The sequence below is a fragment of the Aethina tumida genome, chromosome 5 (genome assembly GCF_024364675.1).
Source record: "Aethina tumida isolate Nest 87 chromosome 5, icAetTumi1.1, whole genome shotgun sequence".
Taxonomy (NCBI): domain Eukaryota; kingdom Metazoa; phylum Arthropoda; class Insecta; order Coleoptera; family Nitidulidae; genus Aethina; species Aethina tumida.
Genome location: NC_065439.1, coordinates 4,781,142 through 4,802,474, shown reverse-complemented (window position 1 = coordinate 4,802,474; position 21,333 = coordinate 4,781,142). Strand labels below are relative to the sequence as shown.

At 32.9% G+C, this 21,333-nt stretch overlaps 1 long non-coding RNA gene across 2 annotated transcripts; it reads left to right on the top strand.

The window, feature by feature from the left end:
- The first annotated feature begins 3,147 nt into the window (after nucleotides 1-3,147).
- Nucleotides 3,148-20,772, top strand: LOC126265750 (uncharacterized). Of its 2 annotated transcripts, none has more exons than XR_007548225.1 (3): nucleotides 3,148-3,311; nucleotides 3,764-3,859; nucleotides 20,619-20,772. It is a non-coding gene; the product is annotated as an uncharacterized LOC126265750 (long non-coding RNA). The 2 variants fall into 2 exon arrangements; XR_007548224.1 differs by lacking the exon at nucleotides 20,619-20,772 and adding an exon at nucleotides 4,298-4,873.
- The last annotated feature ends 561 nt before the right edge of the window (nucleotides 20,773-21,333 follow it).

Below are 21,333 nucleotides of genomic sequence, written 5' to 3'. Positions count from 1 at the left end.
TATTACCATAAACAATGAAACTAAAATAAAACAAAATAATATTTCGTCCATTATGGCTTTTATTCTAACCTTTGTCTTGAAAAGAACTGCAGGTGTTACATGTGATAAATATTCAATTAAAAGAAAGTTTAATACATTATATCTTAAGAGCAGATTAATGAGAATTATTGATTGAATACAATAGTTTTTATTATTTTTTTCATATAGTGTATTTTGATGGTCATTGTAAGCTACATCTCAATCAATAATTCCACATGTTGTAAAATGAATTTATACTGACCAAATATTTTGACAACTGGAGAGGTTCTAAGGAATCCTAAATGTAGGCACCTACTTATTTTGACAATTATTGACGCCTAAAATATAAAAGAGAATAAAATAGATCAAATCTATTTCAAAAATCAAAAAACAGATGTAAATAAAACAAATCTACTTTTGTTACATTTGTAATATTTCACAAAACTTGTATTAAACAAAACGCAGTATGAGAAATTAAACAAAACAATAAATTATTTTAAAGTAATTGTTTGGCCATATTCAATTTCTTATTTCTTGAATATAATTAGATTTTTTTTTTAATTTTTTATTAAACTGAGTAATTTTTTTTTAGCTTAAAACACTAAGTATATTGACTAAATAACAAATTTACATTAGTAAAACAAGTTTTTTTTAAACAATTATTTACTATATTTCAATAAATGTTTAAGTGTTTTAAATCTTACTACAAGTTTACAAAAGCGTTTATTTGCTTTAACAGAATATATTTTTATAAATATTTTTTGAAAATTTAAATGACTTGGAATGAACAAAGAACAATGTTACACTACACATGATTATACTAAATCTTAAACCAATAACGTAAGTCTGATTGTATAAGTTATATATCTAATCATTTGAAACATTACCATTTTTCAACTAGAAATGAAAAAGAAAGTGTACAGTTAATATTTTGTATAAACAAATAAAATTATTCATTTGTAATATCATGTTTCAACTGATTGTAAGAATTAAATATTTGTAAAAGCTTTCTTATTTAAAATTTATTACAAACCAAGTATAATTACTGATTTGTAATATAGTTCTTTTTCATGTATAACAGTAAACAAATATTTAAAAACTATAAACAATTTGAAATTGATCTAAGCGAACACATTGGTGAAAAGTATATTCTTTTAAGATTTTATTTTAACTAGTTCAATTATAATAAATAGGAAATAAATTTTACCACTCAGTTCACAACAATACATTCTTATAGATTGTTGAGTCATATACATGTTATCATAGAACACCAACGTTACATATTATAGTTTAAGAGTAGATTAGTGTGAATTATTAAGTATTATACTTTGATATAGTTTTGTATAACTTACTTCAAATATCCTGTGGTATATGTATTTTCAAAGCCACATGTTAACTGCTAAGTCCCATATGTGGCAAGAGAGATGAAATTACTAGTCTAATATTTTGACTCCTGACTCGTTTGAATATTAAAAAACAACCCCAAAAATATAAATGTAAGTAAATCAATGTGATTTTTTAGTTATATTTGTGATGTTTTACACATCATGCATCAAATAAAACACAATATGGAAAAGTAAACAATAATTAACCAACCATATCTTGTTACAAATTTGGAAATCATACAGTAAATGAATTTTAAATTTTACCAACCTGGATAACGGTGTACATGTTCATCAATTATAAAATGACCAATGGCCAGCATTTACATTAACTAGCCATGAGTCAAAAAATTTGTACATATATTACACATTTTTCCAATCTTCCAAAGGCTGAACGTATTTCATCTGATGCCAGAATTAAATTATTAATTATTAAGTTGTTACTTATTGATTTTTGTAAAAGTTTTATGTTCTTTGTAATTCAATTATTGTTAAAATAGTGTATTAATTTTTTTTGTTTTTGTTAGTAAGTATATTCCTTCTTGTAATTTAATGTTCATTAGTTAAAATACTTTACATTACAGTTTATATTCCCGTGGTGTTTCTAAAAACAATGTATTATTCTAATTCTTCTAGTAATTACATTCTTAATTTATTGGTATGCTTATTTAATATATTTTACAGATTATTTTAATTTTTAAAAGATTACATTTTTATTCGTTTGGTAAGATCATTTTTAATTTATTACCATTATTTTTTGATAAGTACAATCTTAATTTATTTTATTTTATAGATAATCGTATTGTATTTATATATATATATATATATATATATAATTTAAAAACGTATTTTTAATCTTTTTTTACTTACTACCAATTTATTGATAAATTTTATTTATATGGAGAAATAAATATAAAAATCGCAATGAACATTTTAAATTGTAAAAGAAAGAAACATCCACAAAAATAGATTTGTTTTAATTGTGTTGTTTTTTATTATAAAATATTTAATGTATGTTATAGTAATATATTATTTTAATATACTTATTTGACTTTTATTTTTTATAACAATTATTCCCCTTTATAAAATTACCTCATTATTAAATATTATATACATTTATTTATTTAATACTGAAATTTTATTTAGATATTAAACTATCAAAGAAATATAGAATATATAAAAATTAATTAATAAAGTAGGATTAGCTAAATTTTATCTTTTCTAGAATTCGACCACCTAAATGGCAAACGTTATACATGAAAAACAAAATAAATTACATATAGATTTTTTAGTAACATATTTTATTAAAACTGAAATCTGGTAACTATGCGATATAAAATCTTCTAAGAGGATGATTTCAAATCAAGTTGACGAATGCGCTAAAAATATTCCTTATAGTAGCGGATTCTGCAATATTACCATTATTTTTTATTCATTTAAATAATATCAGTTATCACAATTTATTTTCAAGACGTCTTTTTTTATCGAATATCGTCATAATTGGCAATGTACAATATTTTCCACTCACAATAGGTTACTATATAAATTATACAAAATTGGAAAATTTAAATAATTTTTAAATTTTGTACAGTGGTTAAAATTATATTGTTAACAATATTATTGCCCATTGAGTTTGCAACCAAGAACACTTCGATGTCATACGATGGCGTGCTCATCAGGTAAGATATAAAATGGCGTTATTCATAATAAACCATGTGTATAAACTATAAGGTGCTTTTAATGAAAACAATATTATTATATTAAATAACCAATACTGTGTTTTTAATTATAACATAGGCGCAAGAAAGCTTTCCACTAGTTGTAAGTTTCTTGGGATAAAAGAGAAATTAAACTGGCATGAGTTTTTACGAAGAAAGGAAAAGAAAAGAATCAAAAACTTAAATATAAAAGGTCAGTCTCACATTTACTATAAACAAATTTTGCATAGTATCATACCGATTGTGTGTTTTTAAAAGCACAATTACAATTGTTCAGTTTTGTTTTGTATTGTAAAAATATGAATTTTCATTAATATATGGTTAAGTAAATGTTGGACATCTAATAAATTTTAAATTTTATTGTACTTAAGGTTATCTTACACATTTTAACTGTTCAAAATTGTTGTGCATCTGCTTAATATAAATATGTTGCTGGGCAATTATTTTTGGTTATTTAAATAGGATCAGTTATCACAAGTTACTTTCACGGTGTTTTAAATGTTGTCATAAGTGGTATCAATCTTCAATATTTTTCACTCACAATAAGTTAGTATATAAATTATAATAATCTATATTTTTTAACTTAACTGTTGTCTAATATTATTTTAATAAATTAGGTAACTAATTTCAATTTTTTGTTTTCAGCATTTCACCAAGAAAAAACTTTCCCCCAAGTATTAAACTGCCATGTTATTTTATGAGGAAAGGAAGTGAAATGAACCAGGAAAGTAAATATAAAAGGTTAATTTCACATTTACTATAAACTAATTTTGCATATTGTCATACTGGTTGTGTGTTTTTAGTACAATTACAACTGTTCAATTTTGTATTGTAAAAATATAAATTTTCATTAATATGTGGATAAGCAAATATTGAGCATATAGTCTAATAAATTTTAAATTTTATTTTATCATACTAAAAGATATCTTACAAATTTTAACTGTTCAAAATTGTTGTGTATGTGTTTAGTATAAATATGTATGCTGGTCAATTATTTTTGGGTATTTAAATAAGTTACTTCCGAAGTATCTTTTTTGTGTAAATGTTGTCATAATTGGTATCAACCTACAATATTTGTCACTCGCAATAAGTTAGAGTATAAATTATATTATACTATATTTTTAACTTAACTATTATACAAAATTATTTTAATAAATTGAATGACTAATATGTTTTCAGCATTTAACGAAAAAACTAAAAAACTTCCCAGCAAGTTGTAATTTCCTTAGAACAAATAAAAAATTAAACTGGCATGTTATTTTATGAAGAAATGAAATGAAATGAATCAGAAATGTAAATATAAAAGTCAGTCCCACATTTACTATAAACTAATTTTACGTAGTATCATACTGGTTGTGTATTTTTAAAAGTACAATTACAACCATTCAGTTTTGTATTGTAAAAATATAATTTGTCATTAATATATGGATAATATATAGATAAGTAAATGTTGGACATATAGATTATCTGTTCACAATTGTTGTGCAAGTGTTTAATTTAAATATATTTTTGGCTATTTAAATATGATCATTTATCACCAAGGTGTCTTTTCTGTTTTAAATGTTGTCACAATTGGTATCAATCTACAAGAACCAATTCCAACAAACGTTGACCAATAAACCCAAACAACTATACAACAACTATGGACAACTATGGTCGCAAAAGCCTCAACCTTCACAATCTACAATATTTTTCTCTCACAATAATTTAATGTATGAGTTGTATTATTCTGTATTTTTTAACTAGAAACACAAATATAAAAGGTCAGTTTCACATTTACTATTAACTTATTTTGTCTGTTATTATACTGATCGTATGTTTTAAGAAACGCAATTTCAACCGTCCAGACTTGTAGAAATAAATTTGGATTAATAAATGAATAATATATAGATATAAAGATATTGGACATATATCCAACAATTTTAAAATTTTATCTTGTCATATTTAAGCAAATATTACAAATATTTAACTGTACATATAATATATTCTTTCACTTTATCTATTATATAAATGATAGATTAGCGACTGTTAATCTGTCGTTTTAGTTTGATTAAAACAGATTCACAATATTACGCTTTATTACAACGAACGTACAATAACCCTCGGCATCTAAAACTTAATTGGCCGGTTCTTTCTTAATAACTGCCCCGATTATCAAATGTAAACAAATCCTTCAGATTTATTTACATTACAAAATAGTCTAAATATATGAGCCCGTCGCAAGTTAAATAAGTATATTTAACAGTTTAAATAAAACTTTATTTTCTACAATTACACCGTCTAGTATAGATGCTTTAAGTAAAAAAGTTTCTACAAGACTCTGGTCCACCCTTATGGATGGGCCTATTTAAGATATGGAATGTTTACACCATTAAGAGGTATTCTTAATTGGTGGGCGAAAACATTCCCATGCCTAAACCACATAGAGATTAGACAACTATATATAAACTATTTCTAACATAAACACTAACACATTTAACTCGCATCGGTCCAACGGAGAACATGATGATGCGAGCTAACATAAATAATTAATATTGATTTTTGCTTTTAGTATTGGACTAAGAATTTAAAAAGCTTCCCATCAACTTGTAAGTTTGTGAGAACAAATGAAATGAATCAGAAACACAACTCAAATTTTGTTCATTATTATGCTGATTGTGTGTTTTTAAAAATACAATTTAACTGAGTATATTTTAATTTTTTAAGTTTAATATTTTAAATTTTATAATTTTGTTTTAATTTTATTTTTTTAATATTTAAAATAACAATTTTAATTCTTTTAGAAAATTGATTATCTATAATTTTAATGAAAATATATAGAGCAACTGTTTTAGTAAAATTGTGTATCCCTTTTAAGTATTTTAACTGACATAATTATTTCCATATTAATTAGAGGTAAACTTGCTCCGGGGTCAAGTTTTTTAAAACCACAAACCATATTTTGATATCTTTTTCTACAGACTCTAATCAAAAATATATATGTTCAACTTTTTTATTTCAAACGGAAAAATTTTTCTAAAAAGTTCTTTCAGCTTAAAATTTTCAAATTACGCAATATAATTTTCAAATTTGTCTAGTTCAAACCATATTTGATGATTTTTGTTTATATAATCAATTAAATTTGTTATACTCTCACTTTCATTCTCGGGTTATGTTGAAAAATTTCACCAATTTAAAATTTTCATATTGAATATCAAATTTTAAAACATTTTTATAAACTTAAAGATATTTTTCAAGAATTTCAAATTTTGTGTAAGTAAAATTTGTCTTATTTTACTTTGTAATTTTACAAATTTTTACATAAAAATATTAAGTAACATTAAAATTTAATAAATTTAAATTTTATCTTTAAAAATAAGTTTTAAACATTTTCTATAAATTCTCAAGTATATTTATTTAAAAAGGTATATTAATTAATTTATATGAATTGTTAAGTTGAGTTAATTTCAAAAATACTAAATAAATCTGAAAATGTCTAAATTAATATTTAGTTTACCTTAAAAAGTTTATTTATGCTTCTTTTAATATTACTGTTAACTATAATAATATATAATAAAAATTTTATATACTGAAAATACATCCTGCGACGAAAATATTTCATTGTAATAAGAGCAAGAACGCCGTTAATAAATGACTTCGTGGGAGAATTTTTAGACCACCACTTTTATTTTTATGGCTTTTCTTGAAATTAATCTTACATTTGGTAATCATAAAATAGTCGTAAAATCGTACAAAATTTATTTTAAAGTACACTTATCTTAACCTATACGTTCGTTGATTTTTAACAACCCTTATCGAGTGTCAGGGTGTCGTCGCACTGTGGGGTCGAAGTTTAAATGGTTGTATTTCTACACAGAACTAATTCATAAAATATTCAGAATTTAATAATTTACCCCGACATGAAATTTTAGAGATTTGTAACTCTGTTCTTTTATTTTTATCTTTCAAAATTAGTAAACTTAAGTTAATGAATTGATTTTTAAAGGATTGAAAATATTTGTAAGTATAATGGTTTGTCCTTATGCAAATAACATCAGAATTGTAATTATACTGAAATAATGTATTGTATTGTATTATGAATTGCATTAAGGTTTTTTAGACCAAGTACATGAAAGTTATAAAACCTTAAGTTTCAGCAGGTTTTATTCGAAACTTTCATTACGGTATATTCTGTCCGTTTACGAACAGTGATTACTCGTTATTGTACTACTTACTTGCGTAAGTCTTACTGTTTTATTTTACGTGTTAAAATTTAACTTCAGATCAAACAGCCTTTTTGCAAGATTTTGATAATTAAATTTTATTCATTAATATCAAACTTTTATTTGTTTTTTCTTTTCTTTTATATTTTTCCTTGTTATTTTTCTTGTTTATAAGTAGATAGTTTATTTTCGTTAATTTGAGTTTTAATTACTATATTCTAAAAGTACCTAAACAGTAAGGCAAGTATAAATTATCCGTGTTCGGTACGCGAACCCCAGTTTGAGAGTGTATATCATTCTACACAGTTTCCAGATCTACGTTTAAGATCACCAAACCCAGAAGCTAAGACATCGAAGTACAACAATATCAAAGGTTAGTGACACTATAATTAATAGACTACTAATATAGAAATGTGTAGTCAGTAAAGTACGGAAAAATATTGGATAAAATCGCTCCCTTTAATCTGACGTAACGAGTCTTTCAAAAAGACTTCAGGTACTATCGCTTGAGTAGTAATTAAATTACCTTCGTACCCGTTACAACATTGCGTCTACTTTCGATTAGTTCCCCATGACTTTTTGTTAGAGCATTTGACAACATTGGCAACGTCTAATGCGCTACCCCCTCCCTTTAGTTAGGGTGAATTAGCTTTAAGACACTTACTTTTAAGTCAGCTCGAGAGCAACACACAACGCTCAGATGCTCCGAGCAAAATAAACAGAAAAATCACAAACTTGGCAGTTTTACTAGTCCAGCACATACAAAACATTGGTCCTTCGAGCAGAAACTATTACACATACAAAACACTTTTAAATAGGTTGTGTAGACTTGTCATACATTATTTATGTCTATTTATTTTCTCTTTTAAAAATTAATATTGAACATATAATCAAAGATCATCTTAAAATATTGTAACAAATTACTCAGTTACTAAGAACTAAACGGTTGTAAAGTTTTCAGTGTGTTGTATTATGATTTTATTTTTTATGTTTTTAGTAAATTTGAAAATATTAATTCAAATTTATTTTTTTATTGTTAATATTAATTTTTGATACGCCATTTTTGAATTGAGAATTAAGACAATCTCTCTATAGTCACTTCCTCTTTAAACATTTAGGAGTCATAATAATAACTTGAAGAGGCTTTGTTATAGTCACGACATTTCAGGTTGTCATTGACTCGTGTTATCATTCCTTTCCAGAATCACAAAGAAATTTAAAATTGGTAAAAAATGGTTACTTGTGTATCTATCCCAAAACGTTTTGTTAACTACTTAAAATTTTGAAGATAATTTAGCAAATTGAAATATATCAATAAATATATAGTTACTGTTGACTTTACTTATTATGAACGGGATTAAAGGCATGTCCGGTTGAGTGACAGAATCTTTATTAAACGAAAATAATATATAAAATGTTTTACAGTAACTAAATTGAAAAATAAAATGACATCGTAAAAAAGTTGTAAAAAATCGAATTGATCTCAGTCTTGCCAACAACACTCCGGTCGACAAACCGCGCGGAATTCAAACTTCCAACACACTTATTCAAGCGTTTTTTTTTTAATTGAAGGATTCCAACCCTGTTTGTCAAATTTGAGAACAGCGGTGCTGGCAGTGATTTTGTTAGGAAATCCGCACATTGGCCTTGGATCTGATATATTCGATTGACATTGCGCCATCCTGGAGTGATAACGTATGTCGATGTGCTTAGTCCTCTTATGGAATTCGGGATTCTTTATCAGTCTAATTGTGCCCTGAATGTCGATTTGCAGTGAGGTCTGCCCAATACACTGGCATTTTAGGTCCTTGAACAGTTGCTTTAGCCAGATCAGCCCCTTCGCTCCTTCAGCAGCTGCCACGTATTCCGCTTCTGTGGTGCTCAACGAAACCATGGCTTGTCTTCTCGAGCACCATGATATAGGACCGTTAGCAAACATGAATACGTACCCTGTGGTAGACCGCCGTGTTTCTGTGTCTCCTGCGTAATCTGAATCGCAAAATCCATATAGTTTTGCATCGTCGACTTCTCTGCAATACAGAAATTCGTAGTTCCTCTTAAGTATCTGAGGACTCTTTTTGCAGCTCTGAAATGTATTTTGTGTGGCAGTTCAAGTATCTGCTTAGAAATGTCACCGAGAATGCTAGGTCTGGGTGTGTGGTCTGGGCTAGGAACATCAGGCATTCTACGTCCTCTCTAAACGGAAAATCTGATTTTTGATCGTTGGTCTTGGTTAGAGTTTTGAATGAGTGCATGTCTATTGGTACAATCACATTTTTTGCTCATACCAAATCTGGCAAGGACTTGTTCAGAGTAACCTGTTTGATACATGAAGGTTGTACTGGTCTTTCGATTGCATTTCCCTTAGTAATTTCAAATTATTTTTGCAACAAATTCATCACTTCGTCAAGGGCGTTCTTACTTTCAGCCAAAATTAAACCATCATCAACAAAAATTGCCATAAATATCAGAGTTCTAACGTGCATGCTGTGATATATGCATGGGTCAGACACACTTTGTATAAAGTTGCGTTTCTTCAAGAAGGAATCAAATTTGCTATTCCATTGACGTGGGGACTGTTTAAGGCCGTACAGAGATTTCACAAGTCTCCACGCTTTGCTTTTTTCTTTATGTACACCCTGTGGGATTTTCATATATATTTGTTCCGACAGTTCACCATATAAGAACGCAGTTTTGATATCAAATTGTCCAGTTTCCAAGTGGTACCGCGTGGCAATACACAAAAAGTGTTCGGAGTGACTCATACTGAACGACTGGTGAAAATATTTTTTTGTAATCAACATCTGGTTCTTGTGCGTAACCCTTAGCACACAATCGTGCCTTGTAGCAAGGGGTGTCTTCGTTTGAAGAGGTTTTGACCTTGAACACCCACTTGCAGCCTATTATTTGTCTCATTCTTTTCATGAGCCAGAAGTTATTCATTAATGGCTTCCTTCCATTTGTCTCCTTCGGGTCCATAAATTGCCTCTTCGTAATGTTCAGGTTCAATGAATTCAGTGAAGTTTGCTTGGTACCTTTTTGGCAGATTCAATTTTCCTCTATCTCTCAATTGATGTGACTCAAATTTTGACGTTGATGGATTGTTCTCTGAAGATTCAGTATTGGCTGTTTCTCCAATTTCCGGTTCTTCTCCAGGTATTTCCGGATTTTCTTCGTCCTGATTCTCGTGTTTGATTGTAACATTAAAAATGTTTTGACCTTGGTTGTCCCTTGAAGGTAAATCTTCACCATTTGATTCGTTAAAAACTACATCTCTAGAAACTGTGACCTTCTTAGCGATAGGATCATAAAGCCGATAATTTGACGAATCACCTGAGTAGCTCACAAAGATTACTTTTGTCGACTTGGAGTCCTATTTGCGCCTTTTCTGTTTTGGAATTTGTTGAAAAGCTGTGCAGCCAAACGTCTTCCTTCTTGCCAGTCCACATCTCAAACGGTATTTGTCTGGTTTCCTTTGGAATGCGGTTCTGGATGTAAGAAGCTGTGTTAACAGCCTCACCCCATAGAGAATTTGGTAATACTTTAGCTTGCAACATTGTTCAGGCTTTCTCTACGAGTGTCCTATTGTCCCTCTCCGACACTCCATTTTGTTCGGGCGTGTACGGCGCTGTTGGTTCTAAGCGAATTCCTTGGGATGAGATGTACGTTTTCGTGTTATCGTTTATGTACTCTCTCCCATTGTCGAGTCTTAATGCTTCGATTGATTTTTGGAAATTTGTCTTAATTGCTGCGTGATAATATTTGAAGATGTCGAAAAGATCATTCTTATGCCTCATAAAATAAACTTGACAATAACCAGTGGCGTCGTTTTTAAAATTGACGTAAAATCTTGACTTCCCAATGGATTCCGTTTGCATTGGACCTCTAACATCGGTGTGTATGAGATCTCCTGGTTGTGCGTTACGAGACTTAATACTTTTAAATGGCAACTTATGCTGTTTTCCATACTGGCAGGCCTCACAAAAAAATTGTCTGAAACCAGTGTCCACAATTCCATTCTTGACCATCTCACGCAGAGCCGTCACCCCAATGTGACGTTCATGCCAGAGGTTTAAACTTGAGAATTTTGCGACGCAAGCTTGTTGATGTTTGACCTTCAGAATCATTTTATATAAATTATTGTCTTTTCTTATTCCAAGGGACTGTGCTGCCATTCTTAATTTTAACATAATTTCCAGTAAAATTCACACGATATGCCATCCCCAAGTGATACAAATTCGTTGCTGCATTCATGTAACTCATGGAACCATTTTGAAGCAACGGTATCAAGAATCCATGACTCTTGAGTTGGTTGACCTTGCAAGAGCTTTGGCAGGACAGTCTCAACAGAAAAAGCTCATATTTGCCGAGTGTGAATTATTATTGTGTGTCCAGTTTTTATTTTCTTCTTCCTTTTCCTACAATATTTCATGACCTGACTTTTCTTTTTGCAGTAAAAGCATTCAACATTTTTCTCATCATCAGAACTTTGTGTTCGTTTGTTTAAATTTATTGTTGCCAGTGCACTCCTTGAATCTTCGACTGATGTCATCCTCGACTCTTCTTTTATTAGCCGGTCCGTCAAATTGTCCAAGGCCTAAATTTCTGATTCTACGCTGTCACATGCTGTCACAAGCGCGCTGTACTTGAACGGCAGGCTCTCCAATAATTTTGCCATAATTGTGACGTCTGACATTTTCTCTCCTACATCAGCAAGTTGGCGTGCCATATTTTCGATTTTTGCAATGTGTTGAGCCATTGTGTTACTTGTTGACATTTTATAATCATGAAAATGTGTCATTAATAAAACTTACTTGACTCACTGCGTTGTTCATGTAGCGACAGCAACTTCTTCCATATAGCGGCTGAACTCGTGCACGTCAATAAATGATCGAGCTGTTTAGGTTCCATGGACGATGATAAAATAAACATGGCTTGTGCATCTTTTTTCTTCCAGTTTTTTCGCTGATTTTCGTCGGCTGGCAGGAGCAAGAAGGGGTCGAAAATGGTGAATAACTTGGTCGAAAAATTTTAGCATCTAAAAGTTTATTTATCTTATCTCGAACTACTTTTCTTTCTTCTGTGCTCAGTCGATAAGGACGTCTATTAACAGCTTTATTTGGATCTTTCAAACGAATTTGCATTGGATCATGGACTCTTTGTGTTTTTCTAGTATACTCAATAATTGATTTTTAAACTCTAATGGAACATCTGTGTCTAAATTTTCAAAATTAATTTCGTTGGAATCGTTTAAAACGCACATGTTAACTACATTGATTTTCTTTATGGTATGTTCTTCAGATGTCATATGAACGGCAAATCCTTGACTCAAAATTTCTCGACCAATCATTATGTCATGTTGCATACAATAATCCGGTAAAACGTGAAACAATACTTCGAGAGAGATATTATCAATTTTGACAACAGCCAAAATTTGTTGGGTACTGTTTATACTCGTCTGTCCGATGCCAGTCATAACAACATTTGAAAATTCTTTAATGAGCGAACATCCCGACCCGTAATCATAACAAAATAGTAACTTTTCACCCTTATGTTTTAAAGTGCCAGCAAGAGTTTACCAAACACATGTTGACGCGAGGCTCGGTACTTGATCCCTTCGATTGCGGACTGGCGCCTAAGTGGGTACAGTACAACGTGATGCAAATTGTCCTTGTCGTCCGCACTTAAAACAGGCAATCGATGGCTTCGTCAAATTTGGTCCATTGAATGATGGGTGTCCACTCGAGGTACTGGATCTCGACATTTGGTTTTCATTATTTCTTGAGCTCCGACACTTGTCCGATTTATGAACCAATTTCCCACAAATGTAACATCTTATTGAAGCCATTGGTAATTTAGGCTTTTTATTGGAGTTGAGGTCGAGGTCGTTCGTCGTCGATTTCCTTTTCATGTAAGAAAAAGCAGCCAGTTCTTTTTGCAGTTTACCTCTTGTATTAATGTCGGAGGTAAACACAAGTCGACGAGTCCTAGGTTAGAATGACTCAATTTGTGCAAGAACTGTACTCGCTGCAATTTCTTCTTTTGTCAGATTCGACCATCTGGACATTAGCGACATCATTTGGCGATCTGCATACGCTGCAAGACATTCATCATCCTTTGGTTTACTATTTTGGAAATTTAAGAGAACAGCCGTTGTTGTTTCGGCACATTGTTATCTTGACACAAAAATGTCTTTGCATTCAGACCACGTCATCTCCGAGTATGTAACTTTTGATAGCCTAGAGGATGCTTGATCCCTTAAAGCTTTAGTAAGCAAAATTATCAGAAGAGCACCACTCATTGATTTGTCCGAAATGCACATATCTGCCGTCGAGATCCAAGCTTGTGCATCACCGTTCTCTGTACCCGAATCAAACTCTGGCAATTCTACACTGACCTGATTCGAAGGTGGCTGCAGAGCTAAAACGTTCCTATTTTGTTGTTTCAATAACAACTCCCACTTCACTTCACTTCCGCCAGATTCAGATCCTGATCCAGATCCTGTTTCAGATCCCACTTCTGATGTCGCAGCGCGATCAGGATTATCGGCCATTTCGAATATTAAATAACACGCAAATAGTCCTTACAATGTAATTGAACCAACAGATTATAAGTAATAATCAAACAATTAGGAGTCGTATGAAACGATCCCGACGGATATGCCAAGCCAAGACAAGACTTCTACTTAGTTTTCATGACGGAGCTTAATTGTCCGCCCTTGCAGGTCTCCTCTACCGTCACCCTCGGTTCGAGTACCATCCCCTGCTTAGCACTTCAGCTGATTCCACCCAAGTACTATATGTATGCCACCCATAGTAATACTTGCGTTTCACATGAACCCTCCGACATATATAATATGTTTCACAGTAACTAAATTGAAAGAATAAAATGATTTAGTTGTAACAAATAATCATGACAGACTTGTCGATCAGTCGCACGTCGAATTTATCTCAGTCTTGCCAACAACACTCCGGTCGACAAACCGCAAGGAATTCAAACTTCCAACAATATTTTCTAACGTTTGTTGTCTTTTTGTGTTTTAGGTATTAGGATCACTTACTCGGAAACCAGTCGTCGCGTTTTACTTTCTTCAGCCACTCGAACCAATTGATTGTGTCAATCTACTAGCACACCAAAATAATTGGGAGATCTCGGGTTCGAACTCTTAGAACATTAATAAAGTCTACATTAATTTGGATATCGACATAAGCACGAATTGCTGCCCCAGTTGTGGACTTTCATAAGTAATTTTATGTATTTAGTTTGCAAATTTGTAACAATGTAATTTATTCCTTCAATAGTACATATCCACTTGTGTACTTGTTCATTTGTCTCAACTAAGGTTTATAACCTGCTGCTCTTTGAACATTGGAGTTGAATTGACAATTATAACAAGTATCTAAAGGTTGAATTTAGTTTAAAATATAATTGTTAAAGGTTGTCCGATACAGTTGTTATGGTTTATATATCTCTGTTGTGTCAGTTGGATTTAAGATATTTTCTATTTACCTTAACAAGGATACAGGAGTTCCTTTTTAAAGTGTTTTTGGTTTAACATACGACACTCATTATTTCCTTGTACGTAGTTATTTTACCTCTTTTTTATCCTATTTACTATGTTTATTACTAATTTCAAAATTTCCTTTTTTCGATTTCGCTTTGGAAACGTTAGGGCTTGGGTGTTTAATCGATCGTCTCTTGAGTATAGAGTTGTTACTTCCCCATGGGGTAATAATGTATGACACAGACAATACATGACATCTGACCTCATTAACTGGGTAATCCCTTTCATCACCTCTAATTGATATGTGTTAATCACCTATCTGGCCTAGGACTGGCATATTGATCTTAAATGTCACTATAGGATAAACAGATTTATCGTAGTCTTTTAGTATATGAACTGATTTGGATAAATCTTCAGTCATTAATCTGTTATTGTTATTGGTATTTCACCAATGATTAATTCTGGTAGTTCACTGATTTTAATACTAGGATTATTCAAATTAAAAATTTGTACAAATTCATTTGAAACTGTTAAATTAAACGTTTGATACTGTCGATTTAGATAAATAATCTCAGGAAGTGCGAGCGTAGACTCTCAGCTCTGTTTTATTGTAAACATGTATAGATGTCGCTTTAACAATGTTTCAGTTAATTATTTCTAACAGTGACATTGACAGGCTTCCCCATATCAACCATAGTCCATCTATATAATGTGCATTCAGATTTATGCCAGCACAATTCATCACATCCAACAATAGATGCTTGACAGCCATAACCAGTGATTTGTGTGGTATTGTTAATTGTTAATTTTATTATTTTACAAGACCAAAATGACTATTGGCTGTTGAAATTTTGGTGATGTACATTTACTATTTTTCATAGACTGTTTTTCACATCTTGTAGGTTGTTGGAGTTTCATTTCAATTTATTGAAACTCCCTTAATACGGTGACAACATTGGTTTCAAGTTTGAGTTTAAAACCCTAATCTTCCAAACTCCTGACTACTTACTGTTTTTGGTATGGGTGCCCTAATATTCACAAAATTTCGTACATCCATAAACCGATCTCTAAATTGGTAGTTATTTTATATGCTGAGTTGCCTAATTGAGTCTGTGTCATCTGGTGGGTTGTAGATGGAGGTGATGTGTATATCGTTGTGCAGTTTTATTGTTATGTTGTGGATGGGGCTGCGAATATTGCCGATTTTCGTGTGGAGGATGCATTTCTATATGAGAATTGCAACTCCCCCGATTCTCTGTCGTTGAGTGGTTACCGCTCCTGTCTGTGGACGTGGTAACCTTTAACAGTCAGTTTGTTATTGTGTGTCAGTTTTGTCTCTTGTATTAACATGATGTCAATGTCTAAAGGAAATTGATGAGGAAGGGAATTTTGTTTCTGAGAGAGCAGGCGTTCCAACTAATGATTTTTGTACTCCTCTGCTGACCAGATGTCATATTTGACCAGCTCAGTGTTGCAGAAGTCCATGAAGACCATAAACTTCTCAGCGGAAGACTGGTCCTTGCGGAGACGTCGATTAGGCTCTCTCCTCTACTCGCAGTTCACACACCTAGCCGGTATGTCCCTTGACTGATTATTGTAGATATTGTGTATCTTTGTATTATACTCTTCAGTCAGTCCTTCCCCTATTTCTTTTGGTTCGGCGTTGAACCCTCGCATCACGAATGCGTGAGTTTTATTTAGTAGCGTCGTGTATGTGAGGAAGCGTCGCTCTCCTTAAGCGCATCCACATATTTAGTATATTTAGTTAGGTCCCTTGCAGGGACATGTGTGTTGTTTTTCGTGTGTTTTATTGTAAAACCTTTTGTGAAGTGCCTCTTCAGTCTCCTTAATTTTGTCGGTGCTTGTAGGTTGTTTTGTTTTTGTTGTATATGGATGAAAATAGATCGTCCCATTGCCTGAGCCGCTGGTTCGGTGACTGGTGAAGGCGGTTGCGGTTGCTCTTGAGGAGTAGAAGCTCGTGGTGGTGTAGGCGGTGCTGACGCCGGCCTCTCTTCATGTTGTTCATTTGCTGGAGGACTTAGTGTATTCGTAGGTGCTGCATGATACTCGTAGAAGCGTACTCGACGTGGTGTAGACTCGGGTGTACTTTGAATTTCCGTAGGTATTGTCCCTCTGATCTGATCGACGTGTCGCTTGAACGGTTTTCCAATTTCGTAGTGTAAATCTCCCAGGCGTGTAACGATTGAGCCTAGAATCCATTTGTCCATTCGTGGATTGTCCGACAGGAAATATACTGATTGCGATGGCTTGAATGAACATTATATGTGATTGAATTCCGCTTGATGTTTTTCGGTGATTTTTGTTTGAGTTCTATCAGGTCGCACGTCCTAAGAAAAGCTGTGCGGGTTACGGGAGACCCGTTGTTAAATGTGGTGCTTTTCGATACTGTCTGAGAAACTCGTTTAAATTTTGCTGTAGTGAACCTCTTGTGGACTGCATTTTATGAAGTGCATCTTTTATTGTTTGAACACAACTCTCGGCAGCTCTGGCTTGTCCATTAGTCGCTGGGTGATATGGGGCTGATAGCTTGTTGTATTTAACGCCGCTTGACTGGAGGAATGTTTTGAACTCGACGGACGTGAACTGCATGGCGTTATCTGAAACTACAGTGATTGAAGATTCGTAATTAGAAAATAATCCATCCTGAATTTTGATTGTAGATGTGCTAGTCGTAAGGTTCGTTGTTTTTACTTCAATTCATTTGCTGTAAGCATCAACGACGGCTAAAAACATTGCACCTTCAGCTGGCCCTGCATAATCTATGTGAATGCGTTCCCATGGATCTTTCGGCTACTCCCAATGGTGCTGATTGAATTTTGGTGGATGCGCGTGTTTGGCACTCTCTCTCTTTAGCAATTCGTTGGATGTCGGCGTCGATTCCTGGCCAATACACAAAAGAACGTACCAAACCTTTCATCTTGACGATGCCAATGTGCGTAGTATGTAAATCCTTGAGAATTGATTGTTGTAGTGAAGTTGGCACAACAACTCTATGCTCGAAAGATGAGTATCCTTTCTTGACTCTAGCTATGTGCTCCGCACGGAATGGAAGCTAATTGATTTGACACAGAATGAGTTGGTAGAATTCATCAATTTTCTCTATCTCCTTTCCTTCTTCTCCAGAAATTCTGTCGATAGCATCTGAGGTTGTTGGTAATGGTGTTCGAGAACAGTAGTCTGCATTTGCGTCGGCCTTCGTCATCTTGAACTCGTCGTCGTAATTGAAATGAATGAGAAAGTCAGCGTAATTTGCCATGCGACTGATACACAGCACTGGAAGTGACTTTTCTCGATGTAAGATTTGGATCAATGGCTTATGATCTGTGATAAGTGTGAAGCGACGTACACAGAGATATAGAAAGAACTTTTGTATAGCTCAAACGCTGGCTAGTACCTCTATGTCAATCTGAGAATATCATTGTTCCGAAATAAAACCACTGTAGTAGGTTGCTTTTCCAATGAATAATTTGAGTTCCTCGAATGTAGAAGGCTTGGGAGCGTTACGAATTGCTTCAATATACTTATCTGCCTTATGTACGCCTCCAGCATCAATTTTGTGTCCTCAAAATTCGACGGCGGTAGCAGCGAAGACGCATTTAGCACTGTTAAGACGCAAAACATGTTGCAATCAATCTTCTTGTCAATCTTTCGGTAAAGTTGCAGAATCCGTTATTCTAAGGAATATTTTTAGCGCATGCGTCAACTTGATTTGGAATCATCTGTTTCGGAGATTTTAGACAGCATAGTTGCCAGATTTCAGTTTTAACAAAATATCTAGAGAAAAATGTTATTAGAAAAATCTCTACGTAATTTATTTTGTTTTTCGTGTACGACTTATGTCATTTATGTAGTTGAATTCTAAAAAAGATAAAATTCTTTTAATCATAGTTTATTAATTACTATATTAATTTTTTATTTACTCTTTGATAGTTTAATGTCTAATTAAATATATTCAGAAAATATTTAATAGTTTATAGGTAAATTTGCAAAAGGGAATACTTTTTATAAAAAATAATACATTAATACAACAAAAAAATATATTTATATACTTTATAATAAAAAAACAAAATCAATTAGAATAAAAATAAAATTATTCTAAAGAATATTGCTCCCTAATACACATTAGTATGCTCATAAACAAGTTATATTTTTTAAATTTGTTCCTCCAAATAAACTCATGGAGGTACGATGGAAATAAGGTTTCTGAGGTACCGAATTGGCGACGGAGTTTCCTTTTCGCCCTCATCCACATATTTTCCACGTTCTGCGTGTGAATTAAATGATTTTCAGGATTCACAAAATTATGTTCATAAATAATCACTTCATGATGATATATTTCTCCGTCAATTTGATCGATATTTTCATATGCCCTCCACCCATCAGACATAATTATTGTTCCTGGTAAGATGTACCTATTCCATTAAATAAAGTTATACTTTTATACTTATAAACAAAAAAAAAAAATAACTCAATTCAAAATTTTGGAAAAAATGTAAATATTATTTCTAACATGTACATGCTCTTACTTTCTAAAATAACATGCACACTTTCTACTAAATTCTAACAGTTCAAAAATATTTTTTACCTAGCATCCATCAAATACATGCTTCTACTTTCCTAAATACGCCTCTCCAACCAACCTTTGAATTATAACAGATAAGGTTTCTGCAGTTCTGTCAGGAACTTCCACCAAGAAGCAACGCCCAGAGCCACGCTCAATACCACCTAAAACCCATGCACCAGACAACCACCGATCACGATGATATTTTCGATTAAAAATTTCCATTAATCGATTTCTACTATCTTAGGCTCTTGAGCGTCTTCATCCCATCCACCTAAAACCTCAGGATTTCCTACCAGTTGTTGCTCGTGGAGTTCCCGACAGAACATAGACCAGTCTACCATTGTGTGGGTAGCCGCCATCCCTAGCCCCACTTCTCGTTTAATCACTTCATGTGGCATATCAAACGCCCAACAATAAATTATTTTTAACATTTTTTCTACTGATAAGTTGCTGTTGGAAAAAAATGATCCGCTCCTAACTGATGATGATTTTCCACACCTTTTGCAAAGCCATATGTATCCATCTGTACACTTTCTTTTTATGAATGACATGGCTAGATTGCAGTTGGCACATATACTCCTATTCTTAAGTATTCCGCGTCTAACACACCACTGTATTGCAAGCAATGGATTGCCAAAACTTAATCCAGCCAAATTGTACGATTCATTAAAATCTATACCAACATTTCAAATTTACTTATAACTTTTTCCAATAGTTTGTACTTTGGTTGATAAAGTGATTTGGTATACACATATACGTTTTCAAACCTAGCACCATTGGGATTAAATATCAAACTAAGCACCGCGTTTGTACTACACCCACTGGGTCCACAAAAAATCGCTCTAAAAGTGTTAGGCAATAAATCACCATGCTTACTTACTGATGATTTAGAATCATCAAAAAAATCTAAATTGATGGGAAGAGATTTTTGTTATTGCATGCACTGTATTTTTTATGCACAAAATTTTTTTAATTTGACAATGTTAATGTCAATGCTTATCCTCTTCAAATAGCTTTTCCAAATACTGCTGTTGCCTTATACCCTTTACATAGAGTATATGGGAGGGACGTAATACATTTTCTAACACACACAACTCTCTCTAATCAAGTCAAAAACTTGAATGTCTACAGCAGCAACTCTCATTTTGATATTCCTAAAATCAACCGATTTAGTTTCAGACTAAATTTCTTTTTTTTTTTTTGGGACAGAGAGGGGAAAGTGTAAAAACCCCTCTCCGGGTACCGATCCGGAGATCATGACCAAATGTTTGACATATGTGGTTGCACATATGGGAGAAAAGGGCGTATATTTAACATATATGGGTGAATTAAACCAGAAGACGGGACTGACAAAGATGCCAGCCCCCTGTCAACTGGGTCCGGAAGAACAAGTCCAATCTGAGGAAGGTCCAAGACCTTCCTGGGTGAGGATTGGACTTGCAGTTAGATCCGTTGGCTTCCCACCACCACTGGCTTGTGGAGCGGTACTGCCCGATGATTTCTTATATAAGTTCAAAGATTTTACGTGCTTCACCCGCCTCTCGACACAAAAACACGGTCTCAAAAGAGACTTATGATTGAGTAAACGCCCAATCAACGCGCTACCGTTAGGCAGCTACCGACGTCTTTGATCACGCACCAATCATCAGCCTCTCGGTCGGAGCGGAACAATCTAAGATGCCTCCCTTACATAGCGCGTAAGGTACCCGACTTGTTTCCTGCGCAACTCACACGCCACGTTGCTCGCGATATGAGCACCACTGCCACTACGTAATTCCTTCCCAAAGGGTAAGACAACATCCTGGGATGCCGGGGCTTGGTCATACCCAACCCGTAGTACCTATTTTTACATCTTTGGTTTGATGTTCGCATGCAGTGTGCACACTAAGGATTCAGGAGTTGGGTGCATCTCCAGGCCCCTCTG